Below are 13,551 nucleotides of genomic sequence, written 5' to 3'. Positions count from 1 at the left end.
AATATTTTACAAAAATAAGTTTTAAATAATAATTATTTAATAAAAATTACTTAAAAGTTCATTTAAAATATAAGAAAGGCGCGGGGTGTTACAATTGGTATGTCTTAGCATCATACAACGGTCTCATAATATAATTTGTTATTGAGAATTGACTCTTGATACTGTGTAAACCACTTATTCATGTTCGCTAATGCTAAATACACATCCCAATAATCAAAACTCTCTAATGTAGACCCCTTATTCAGGTTTAAACAATGCCAACTTACTAATAATCTAATTTCATCCATATAAATTGCCATTAACTAACAAAAATTTTTGAGAGATCTAAGATGGTCTCTGAATAAGTTATTGTATAACACTAATTGTAATCCCCTATAAAATCTAGTGCAAAACAATGACGGAAACAATGTCGAATAGGATTAAATACACAATGATAAAAATTCTAATTGTTGTAAATTGAGAATGTATAAAATTTTCAAGGATAAAAAAAAAAAATCAAATAAGTCTAAACAATTGTCACTTTTATAAAAATGGAGAAAATAAAATTCCTCAAAAGCGTTAAAACTAAAAACCATAAAAGAAAGCAGAAAACAGAGTAGGATCTGCAAACTACTCGCTAGCTCACACGGAAATCCCCAGCAAAGCTAATATCTGTCATGTTATAAACATAACAGCCACAATCAGTGGGGAGTAATTCGACATTCTCCCAGCCATATCACATGATATAAATGTTACAGAAGTAATAATATATCAAAAATAGATTGAAATATAAAAAACATATGTAACAAAAATAAATTATCAAACTCACGTTAACTTAAAATAAACGTGCTGCATGCTTAAAAGCAAAATTTCTCAAATTACAGAATGGAAATAATTTAGTTCAAGCTGGATTTTCACTTTAGCTATACTCCTTGACACCGCAGCATCTTAGACTAGTTTCGGGAACCCAGTGTCACGCAAAGGTGACCAACACCAGGTTCGCTCACTAGACAACAAGCTATAATAGGACACGTCTTACCACGCAGTGCGAAGTCCTAGTCTAAGTACATGTACATGACTCTACGACAATCTGTACCGCCCACAGGATACCCAATCAAAGTCCCCCTAATCAAATTGAGCTATAAATTAAGTCTTATACTTGGTATTGTTAAAATATGAACGATGATACGGACCAATTGTAATTGTCGCCTTTTCTATAATTCATTGAGGACTAAATGGATGAACCCTTAATTGAAGTTAACGAGTATGTCACTAAATAGTTCTATATCGAAATATTACATAAAAAGATTATATGCGTAGGTTTTTTATCATATTTATTTGAGAATTTTGTCATACCTTACCCTTCATGAACTACTGATGCAGACTAATGTTTTATTGTAAAACAAGTTATCCAATATATTTTCTAGAACACAATTCAACTTATTGGTTGCATTAAATCACGAATTATCAGCCAAATGAGAAAAACTATCTGTGCATTGCACGGGTGTAAAAACTAGTAATATAATTAAAAGGGTAACTAAAATGACAACTTTAAATATGACGTGGCAAATTTTTAATGTGACATGACAAATTTTTAATGTGACATGGATTATAAATTTACAATTATATGACATTAATTTATTTCACTCATCAATAAATAAATAAATATAATTAAATGAAAAGTTAAGATTGAAGGGTCCACATGAAAATTTTAAAATACAATAATTTATTAACTTTTATTGATTGTTTAAATATTGACATCATAACATGGAATTATAATTAAATCTATAAAAAAAATAATAAATCTATGCAATATATATAAAAGTCTAGATAAACCATTAAAATTTATTCCATAAGATATTTTCTGAATCCATTAATTTTTATTGATTATTTAATTATTGGAAACATAACATGAAACATATACAATAATATAAAAAAACTAACATTACGCACATTTTTAAGTGATGAGCTAAGGGACATAACCATGTGATTTCAAAGAAGTCTTAGCATATTGTTTTTCAAATGATTCCCCTAATATTTATTCTTACAATTATAATCTTATAAGAAACTAATAAAGGTAATAAACTTTTTATCTCCCTCCGCTTGAATACCTTATTCAATTCACCATTAAATTTTAACTACACTTTCAATCTTCTTTCTCCATAACTCATTTCTCAAGTTTCCTTATAATGATTCATATTTTTAGTTTACCTTGAAAACTTTTATGATACTTTTTTTTTATCTCAAGATGATAATGTTTATTCCATAAGTATAACAATAGACATGCATTTTTTTTATCATCCTAAAGCTCATTTGTTTTTCTCATGTTCTTTTTTAATTTCGATTATAATCATTTACTCTCATTTGATAATGTTTTATTGGATTTCACGGGGATATCAATACATGAAAAATGACAACTTACAAATATGTGGATTTTTATGAGTTAGCATGTTTCTCAATTTTTTTCTAGATTTTTTTTCGAAGATTTCCTAATTTAACCAATACATGACAATAATTTGGGGCCATTATGGCTCTAGAAATCGAAGAGACAACGGCCATGGAAATAATTTGATTATTTACTAAATCCGTATCATGTATCATTTAACGCTAAATTGTTGGTATGTTACCTCACTAATTAGTTGGCTTATGTATAATTGTATTCATACTTTCATTAGTGTGTGTTTATTTAGATCTTACTAGATGAACCTATTAACATTAATACGACATCAAATATTATCACTCGGTGCTCACTAAATCACCAGCATGAATTGATGTAAAATGATGTACAATAGATAAAAAAAAGTCTTGAAAACATAACTTTAAATGACACCCGTGATTTTCCACGGGTCACAAAACTAGTTCATAATTAAATACATAAAAATCAAAATGACGCAAGTCTAATTTTTCTGGTTTCCAGTGACTCTTAGCTACAACTTTCATTTTTTGTCAACTTTAGAAAACGAAAGTATCAGGGGTCTAAAAATTTATTTATAAAAGCTGTCAGAAAACGACACCGAAAATGTTTCAGTTCATAAATCAATTTTTAGAAGCCATACTAAGGCAAAGTAAAATTTTAAGACTAACTAGACACCTCAAAGTTTATGTACAAAAATGATTAGCTACTGTAGAATAAGTTAATGTCATATTAAAAATCATTCTTTTTACTAGTGACAGATTTTTAGTTTATAGGCGATATGTTCACAAACAATTTATTCTGAGAAAACTATACATCGGAAACTAGTGAAATTTTACAGAGGTAATCTATACTTAAAATATATAGAGTCTCTTTTTTAAATTTTCTGGTTTGAGCAACTTAAACAGACAAAATGCATTTTACAAACTGCCTGACAGAATTGACAGACTTCATAACGGTTTTCACAAAAACTTGTAAAATGTCTATAAAATCCAAAACAATGTTTCACAACCTAAAACTTTACACACACCTAAATTTACAGTGTCTCAGCCACATATTAAATTTTTGAGAATTAACATTAAGATTTGGTATTTTAAATCGAATTAAAATAGTTCAGCATTACTAATATCGCATAAACCGTATAAACATCATAAAATGCAAAATAAATACTTAAAATCCGAAACAAATACCACAAAAATTCATGATAGCATAAAATCAAATATAAACTCCATAAATAAAATTTTCTCTAAAAAAATAAAAATAAAAATCGAATTAAAAATTCTAATACCCAAAACAACGATTAAAGCATAAAAATGATTATATCACACAAACGAATTCCTATTTGACAAAATAAAATACAAGCCTTCTAGTTGCAATATGATCGCCGGGACTGATCCTCCTATCCGTTCTTATGGTGAGATGCAAGTGATGATTACGCATATGACGTTAATAGCCACGTCCCATGCAATATTTGCTAGAAGATTTCCAAAGTAATGGCTATGGTTTTCATCTATATGTATTGCGATGATTGATGTAACATCCTAAAGAGATGATTGAGAGTAAGTTGTCCCATATCGGGAAAATATGGAGCATGTGATACATTTATAAAGGATTCCATACACCAGTTAGTAACAAGGTCTTATACTTTTGGGCTTAAGTGAGGACAAATAATTGGCCCAAAAGTGCTCCTCATCTTATTGGGGTTGTGTTACGACGGTGGTGGGTTAGGTTGTTATAAATGGTATCAGAGTCAGGTTGTGACCATGTGGTAAGCTGTGGTCACGAGTACCCGGGTCACCCACCTAGCGGGGGAGGATTCTGGGCTTGGCTGCGGTCAGCCTCCGAGTACAACGAGGACGTTGTGTTATTTAAGTGGGGGAGTTTGTAACACCCCAAAGAGATGATTGAGAGTAAGGTGTCCTACATCGGGAAAATATGGAGTTTGTGATATGTATATAAAGGATTCCATAAACCACTTAGTAACAAGGCCTTGTACTTTTGGGTTTAAGTGAAGACAAATAATTGGCCCAAAAGTGCACTCCTCATCTTATTGGGGTTGTGTTATGACGGTGGTGGGTTGGGTTGTTATAATTGACCACTCGTTTATCTAGCTCACATGACTTAAGTACTAGTCTTTAATAATTTGGATAGTTGCATATGTCATATTTCATTGAAATTTGTGCTTGTGATTAACTAACTCTATCTATGTTCTTTCCTTACTTCACTTATTAAAAAATATGCCTATGAGTCTATGACATGCTCATTTTCTATTCTATCTGGCTTTCTCTTATTATTCTAATATGAATGATCCCATGCTTATTTGTTCAAGTGAATCGTATCCCGTATTTATTATGCCTTGCTTATTTTAGTTCTTTGTTATGTTTATTTTAATATAATGTGACAAGGAGAACCTTGAGTTACTCCCCATGACTGTGGCATTCATGTTTACATGAATGACAGGTATTAGCTGTTGCATTTATAGAGTGAAGACATGTGTGGGCTAGCGAGTACCTTGACCGTTGTATTTTTGTCTATCGTTATGCTTAGACTCACCTTTTAGACTTGTTATTCGTGGGATATCTTTTCCCCCTATTTTTGCTAGGCTTGGTGTAAAATAACCTAAGTTTGCTTATCGTTGCACTTTTTTTTTTTTGGTTAGGTAAGAAAACTAGGTTGATCCTCTAGGGTAGGACCAACCTATCTCATCTTTGCGAATGAGGGGTGTAAGTTGAAGTCACCGGCTATCAAACCACCTCGAAAGTCTTGGACATGAATGTCAAATAAAAGCCATGAAGTCAACAACCTTGCTGACTTCACGAAAGCAATGTTTAATTATCAGTTCATCGAAAAAATGAATGTCTAATTTCAAATCCTTGATAATACTAGAAATTTCCAAAGGAATTTGCCAAGTACCTCGGATTGAGTCACATACTTATCGTTGCACTTGTTTCATTTTATTAGTGACTCCCGCATGTTATGCTTTAACTAGTAATAAAAGATTTTTAAAAATCTCATAATTTCCGCTTAAATTTATTAGTTATATTTTCAGCGTTATCGCGGGGTGTCACAGTACCTCTATATGTAATTTTATAACCTTTTATTATTAACATGAACTGAACATAACTCTTTCTTTTGAACCTTTTATTATTAACACGAACTGAACATAACTCTTCTTCTTTGATACATATTTTCATAATAATCGTATTTATTTTTATAATATTTTCATAATACATACCCAATTTACTACTTTTAGTAACATTTTTATTTCAAATTATAATTATTTTTCTAATAAAGTTTTCAAGGGACCAACTTTTAAGAATATGTTTGGCTCTTTGCAATATAAAAGGTAAAAATATCACTATTAATACAATTACTATGTATATCTATTGGACATTAGTTAAGTAAAATTTGCCAATTTAGAGTTTCACTTCAAAATGATACTTATTATTTTTGAAATCTAAAAGTTGTATTTTTTTTACTTTGATTAATAAAAATAATAGACATAACTTAGGCAAGTTTCATTAATTATATAAATTAGATGGTATTAGCAAATTTGGTGGATCTGTACATTTTATGAATGTTCATGTATAATTTTTGAAAAGAATGAAAAAAGTTTTGGGTTTACAATTTGTGAAGTTGGGCGGGAAAACTAAACTAAATAGTGAACGTGGGATTGACACGTAGCAGTGGTTCTCTATTATACGTTTATATAGATAGATAGATAGATTGTGAATTAACTTTATAATAATGATTGGAGTAGGTGGGCTAGAGTTTGAAGGTTTATTATATACTCCTTATATCACCTTGTAAGCGATTTCTGATCTATGTTGGTTTTGTTGTGCAGAGTACTTAGTGATTATTAGCCAGTTGTAGAAAAGCAACTACATAATGTGTGTGTGTGTGTGTATTTGAATATTTTACCTGTACTTTGTTGATATATCTATTTATTTTTGAATAACAATGATTACTTTGTTATAACAATCACTTGGTAGAAGAACAGAAGGACGAAGAGTTCCAAAAGCAAGATGTCCATATACATACAGAGCAAGTTTGAAACAAAACTTCGGAATATGGGAGTTTTTGGAATATAATAATTTAAAATGAACCACAAAGTGATCTTGCCGATGTTTCCTTACAATCTTATAATCATGTTATGAAAATTTTAGTGTTTGTATTGCCTTATCAATATAAATGGTGGACGGGTGGAGTATCACAAATAGGATCCTACAACCTGTTGTACAGTAGCATTGCACAACATGCCCATATATTTTATATTAAACTACCTAAGCCTAATAGAATTAAAAAAAATTATACGCATCTCCTTTTTTCCCTAATTCTGATTTCTCTTCAGCCGACAAACCCTCATCTTTCCGTTCTTTAAATTTCTCTTAAATGGCAGTCGACAAATCTCCATTCTCTATAATTCTCATTCTAAAACGGTGAAAGGAAAGCAATTGATATCATCAAGCAGGAAAAACGCATCTAACAATATTTCGGTGAACGAGAAGCAATTTATGTCATCATCAAGAAGGAAAAATGCATCTAACAATACTTTGAGGTAAATTTCTGCACCAATCATACGAACTATTATTAAAATAATACGAGCTAAAACAATGCGAGCACATAAGAATACGAGCTATTAAAATAAGAATACGAGTTAATGAAAAAAGAATACAAGCTTAAAAGGATCACGAACTTAAAATTACGAGCACATAAGAATACGAGCTATTAAGATAAGAATACGAGCTAATTTAAAAAGAATAGGAGCTTAAAAGGATCAAGAGCTTAAAAATACGAGCACATAAGAATACAAGCTATTAAGATAAGAATACGAGCTAATGTAAAAAGAATGCGAGCACATAAGAATACGAGCTATTAAAATAAGAATACGAGCTTAAAAGGATCACGAGCTTTAAAATACGAGCACATAAGAATACGAGCTATTAAGATAAGAATACGAGCTCATGTAAAAAGAATACGAGTTTAAAAGGATCATGAGCACATAAGAATACGAGCTATTAAGATAAGAATACGAGTTAATGTAAAAATAATACGAGATTCAACTATTTTCATGCATTAAAAATTTTGGATAAAAAAATTTCTTCAAGATGGTGCTCACGAGTCACGTCATATGATTTGTTCCGCATAGTCAATTAATTATAATAGTTAAAGGGAGAAGATGATTCATTACTTGGATAATGGAGGAAGATGAAGAAGGGAGTTAGAAAAATATAGAAGGAGTTAGAGAGAGAAGGGGGATTGGATTGAAAATTGGACTATGTTGCTTTTTTTTTTTTTTTTGCAAAAGTATTTGAAAAAAGACTAAAATAACCTCGGATGTACAATAACATTGTACATCCAGTTGTATAGTCTTGGAACTACTGGAATATTTTCACAAATAGGATTATGCATCCTGTTGTACCATAAGCATTGTACAACCAAGGTATAAAAATTCGAGCTTATATGTATTTTTTCTGAGCTAATTCAAAGTTTATGTTTTTAATGTGTAAATGGATGAGTTTAATACTTTCTAATAAATCTCATATTATTTAACATAAAGCTCGGATATTTTATCACAAAACTCATATTCTACACTGTACAACATATAGAATTGGTTGTATAATCCATGAATTTGAATATTTTTGTTGTTAAGATTATGGGTTATTTGTTCTACATTATCCTTTAGATATGTGGTTTTAGTAAGGTAGTTGTACTTTACTGCATGAGAAATTTTCTTGCTCAATTCTTTCATTTGTTGTTTTAACCTTTTTAGTTAAGTCACTTTTAGAGTTTTTATTTACCGACCTACTGCTTTTTGAAAATTATTGATTACTTTGAACAAAATACATACACAGTGATTTACTATATATTGTTTGCTAAAAAATACTCCGTAGTTGTCTGGTATTTCTTTTAGTGATGACTTGATACAGGATTTCTCTTCTTCTTCTTATTATTATTATAAAGTTGCACCGCTAGAGTTTAAAAAGTGGCAAAACAAAAATAAAACATGTAAATTTCACGGGTCACAAAATTAGTTAGTCTTTTAAAAGTTTTAATACAACTATTCAAAACCTAACGTGCAAATTCTACTAATTGCAATAGTTCAATGAAGAGCATGAAAGGTTAGCTATTCATACCATACATTAATCAAACATGATAAAAAAAATTAAAGAGAAATGCAACAATTAAGAATTGGGAAGAGTAGATAATCTTACAAAGCTTTAAGAATTGAAATACATGTTCAAATTACACCAAGAATGTAAGCTTAGCCTTGGATAATTTGATTATAACTCACTTAATTAAGTAAATATTAGCATAAATAAGGAAAGATTACGTTTTTCTCACTACAATATTATTCAAAAGCAAGCTAATTTTTTATGGTAAGGAGGTTACGGTATAGAGCGCTGGCCGCGGTTTCAATCTGCGACTTAATCTTACGAAAGCCATATCTTCTTCGTTTCTTGGCCAAATAAGGCATAGGACCTGCCGTTGGAACGCTAAGATCACAAGCTTTCACCTACATTTATCCTTGAGTCGATACAAGCTCTGTACCTTGAGATATACTCGTTTGAAGGTTACCCTTGTGAAATCGAGTTTTCAATTCTTCATTTTGGCTTTTGTTTGTGCATGCCACGGTTTCAATTCTTCCTCTTACTTCTTTGACTTTGCACTTATTCCTTTGGCTTACCTTTTTCGCCTTGGTTTACCATGGCTCGGGATTAACCCCTTGACTTTGACATATCATCATCTCGATCTCTTTAACTTGGCTTTGACAAAATGAATTCTTCTACTCAAGTCACCAACATAATACACTTACACAAACCTCAAGACATAAAAGCCAAAGATAATTGCAATTAACCAATTTTACAACAAAAACGGAATAACTGGCGTATACAATGATTCATGATCAAAACCGGATATTTTAGTAAGTTTATTGAACTAAAACGATCTAATTAACCCAACACAATTTGATTATATCAATGGATTAACATCTGTCCATGGTAAAGACATTTGATGACTGTGATTGTGCCGACTAAGGTTATTGTGAGTGGTGAACTCATCCCCAACTTATTTTAAGAGACTATTCTCTAGCAACCATTAATGGGCCATGAGGACCTGATCTGCAATTTCGGCATCCCCAAAGACGGCCGCCTTGGAATGCTATAATCAAGTCCCAACATCGGTGTTTGCGAAAAGGAGTGGTTGCATAGCCAATGGATAAGTCTCAGACAAGGGTTATATATAAATGATGGTTTAGGAGTTGATAATTATCGTGACGACCCCGAGTAATGCCTGCCAGAAGGCCAACTGACTAAATAAACTAGGAAATGAGTCGGGAGGCATAATGTAAAAATTGAGAGAAAGGGACACCAGCATAAGGTCAGTTGTTGTCCTAAAAGTGACGATGAAAATTTATATTCTTAATAGGCACAAACATCAGACTCATCATGAACGCGAACTTTTCTAGCCGATAACAAGCGAAACCCACCTTTACACAGTTTTAGAGAATAAGCAACCACCATACTCACAGTTACCAAGTCAAACATAGTGTAAGAGATAAAAATTCAAACTACAAAGATACACAGTAATTCATACTTATAATTTCTACAAAAGAAAAGCACGGACAAAAGAGTGAGTGAACAAAGGGGTGAAGATGAAAGGTCTGACATAGCCGATTCCGAGTCCTTGTTTAGCTGGCCTAGCTCATTTAAACCCTCGCCTAGAAATTGCGTATAAGACATTTGTAGAAAACAACTAATAACACAAATGAAAAAAAAAATTGCATCAAATTGAAATGCATAACTCAGAACCCTATTTAGATATGAATAATGACCTTTTCATTGATTAAAAAAAGAATTACAAACATTGTACAAATAAATCCATAATAAGTCAAATCTATACTATTTCTTATATAACTTATAACCGAATACAAAGACTAGACAAATTTGTATATAGTAGTGGTTCTTACCCATCTCTTCCAAAACCAATGGGAACTCCAAGCCTGACAATCTCAATTTTGCTTGGTTTGGGTAGGAGAACCAAAACAAAAACTAATAATATATCCTATAATATAAGAGGGAAGCAAACCTGGTCACATTTTCATTACCGTCGAAAAAACACATTTTATGCAAATATTATCGTCGCAAAATTTTAGTAAATTGTGATAAATACAAATATATTGTGGCAATATATCTACAATATATGACGTTTTTTTTTCTTACAAGCCCTCTTAGTTTGCGAGGGATAATACGACTGTACTTGGTTAGATTCGGTTTTACATTTACATCCCTAACGTAGAAATTTCATACGGGACATTCATACAAAACGACTGATAATTGCATAACATTAGAGGGATAATTAAGGTGTTTGGAATTCATGTGTAAATGACGGAGAAGAGTGTAGTTGAATTGTAACAGAATATGGTGTTTGCTTGGAACATTTGTATTATCATTTTTGATCTTGTATGAAAAGCTTAGCTTATACAAAAACCAATAAACTTAAACACTTTATGGATTTTTAACAGGAGAAAGAACAAGCCATGTCTTTGCCTGCTAATTTTCTTTCTTGTGGGGTTTAGCGTTGGCTACCTCAACGCCCTTCCAGGTAAGAATGATACCGCATATACTACATCAATAAGTATATATATATTTTTTTTTATCCCTAATCTAATCCTTATATTTCTTGTTCAGGGCAACTGCTTGGCACGGACGGTTTCTTGAGAAGGGTCGCACCAGCTCTTTGGCGTCGTCGTATACACGCAGATCTCGACAACTACTGCGTGCTATTCGACGTTCGCCTCCAACTGGTGCTGGCATCTCAACATACCGTCCGGCTCGTAGAGTGTTTCGACGACACCGCTTGTGCTCACGAGTGGGGACGCGGCTGACACTACTTGGTAGTCTCGTGATGATGCTGTTCGGGACAGGGCTACTAGTATGGCTACCGAGCTCTGTCGTAGCCATATGTGCGTTCGTGATTTTGAATTTGGGGATTGGAGCTGCAAGCCGGGTATGACTCAAATCGTGATTTTTTTTCTAGGTTCTTATAATCAACATGTTAATATCTTAATATTATAAGATAGATAATTTAATTTATGGGATACATCTTATATTTCATGGTGTTTTAACCCTAAAAATGCATCATCAACATTAATAATCAAACATTCCCTCAAATCTGGTAGTATAAATAACTTTTTAAGACAAGATCCTTCTGAATTTATTCTACTTTAGAACCTTTTGACCCTAAGTGGCGTTTTCCTCGTTCCGGTCCCATTGTCTTTTAAGTCCTAAAATGGTTAGTGATTCAACCCTTTTCTGGAATAAGTGCCTTTTGGGGTACTTGTGAATTATAGGCTGTTTGATGCTAGGGAGATTAATAATTATATCCAGAATTAGCTGTGGGTTCAAGGGTGTGTTTTGCCCTCTGAATACCTTAATATGGGTGTTGCTAATGTGGTTGGGCAAGTTATCTCGAGTCATTTCACTGTTGAACATTTCTCAATGGTCCCTAGGAATGATTATCTTCGCATTAGGGCTTGGGTGCATTTAAATGATCTTCTCATCCCTTGCGTCTTCTTTGCATACAAGGATGGTTACCTTCTTTGGGTCCAATTCCGTGATGAAGAGGTCTTTAAATACTGTATGAGATGTGGGTGAATTGGTCATAGGGCTTCTCAGTGTAGAGAATCTGCTCGTAATATTCAGTCCAGTATTAATGGAACTTTGGATAAAGTTATTGAGAGGGGATTTGTGGTTTATCAAACCAATAGAAATTTCTCAATGTTTAATTTGGATCTACGTGCTTTGCCTTCGACCACAAAATATATAACTTCAAGCGTTTAACTGGGAAGGAATATAAACAGAAGTGTGCCGACGGATTTCTTTGTTGAGGGAATGGTGGACTTTGATCTTGGTACCACTCCTAGGGTAGGTTTTTTCCGGGGACTAGGTTTTACAGGGAGAATCAACCGTTTTCTGGTCCAGTGTTATTTCAGAATGGCCCTCAAAGTCAAGAAGATAGGGGAGATAGGAGCATGCTGCTGCTCCTAATTCTGGTAATATCTCTGTGCATGAGAATTGCATGCATGTGGACCAAATGAGAATAATCTCCTTGCATGTGGTTCTCATGTTCCTTATGCTGGAAGCATCCCCATGCATGGAGCTTCTGCGGATGTGGATAACTTGTCGGATGGGCAGCTACCTACTCACCCTTCTGCAACTGAGACGAAGCATAATTTTGCTTCCCATAACTCTTGCCATGGCATGGAGAGAGACAGTCTAATGATCCTTATGTGGTGTATATTAATCGCACTGACCCCCCTCCTGTGGACATTGATGCTACTATTCAGGATTCTATGCTTCAAAGCAATCATATCCTTTTAAATCCCTCCTAATTGTCCTCTTTTTCATCATGATGATCCTATGTTCAATGAGACTAATATCTACAATGGCCAGTTCACGCCTGATTACTCCACCCCTAATATTAATCTGTCCCCTTCTGGTATTCTCAGTACTAGGGAGTCTTCTGATTCCTCGGAATTTGTTGATATCGAGAATGATAACTCTTCTAATTGTGTGGACATTGATGAATAAATCCTTTATGTTGTGAACCCTAGCTCCCCTATTCTAAGGGTTAATTGTGATATTTTTGCTGGTAATGGTCATGGGGCAGCAAATTTTTCTATAATGGATGATGATTGTGTGTCCGGGACTTTGGGCCCTTCTAGTGATCCTAAGATGAATCCCAAAAAGCATTCCTATGAGCCCCCCCACTGATAAGGGTGTTGAACTATTGATTTAACGAAAGCACATTCTGAATCATGCTTGGGCTATCTTCTTCCTCTTCCTCCTGCTGTTATTGACATTATGGGGAGTAATTCCTCCTCGCTGAAGGGGGAGAAAAAGGATGGCTATCTCTGAGCCTGCGCTTATTAATGTTCCTGATAACGATTTAATTCATCTGCATGACTATTCAATTTTCTGATCATGGGCCAACTATTCTTGACACTAATTTGCTACGAAGAATGCTGGATTGTTAAGGATAAGAGGTCTTGGAATGATAAGGATTCTGCATCTTATAAGCTCTAATAGGGACCTAGAAATATTGTTTGCTTTAATCAAGCTCTCGTGCCCAATCTGCTAGGAGAATTGTTTACTGTC

General features: G+C 33.1%; 1 pseudogene; it reads left to right on the top strand.

Moving 5' to 3' along the window:
* Window positions 1-12,984, top strand: part of LOC141607357 (auxin transporter protein 1-like) — a 71,889-nt pseudogene extending 58,905 nt beyond the window's left edge.
* Window positions 12,985-13,551: the final 567 nt, after the last annotated feature.

This window comes from Silene latifolia, chromosome 10 (assembly GCF_048544455.1).
Source record: "Silene latifolia isolate original U9 population chromosome 10, ASM4854445v1, whole genome shotgun sequence".
Taxonomy (NCBI): Eukaryota; Viridiplantae; Streptophyta; class Magnoliopsida; order Caryophyllales; family Caryophyllaceae; genus Silene; species Silene latifolia.
The sequence above is the reverse complement of the archived record's forward strand: the minus strand, read 5'-3'. Positions and strand labels throughout refer to the sequence as shown.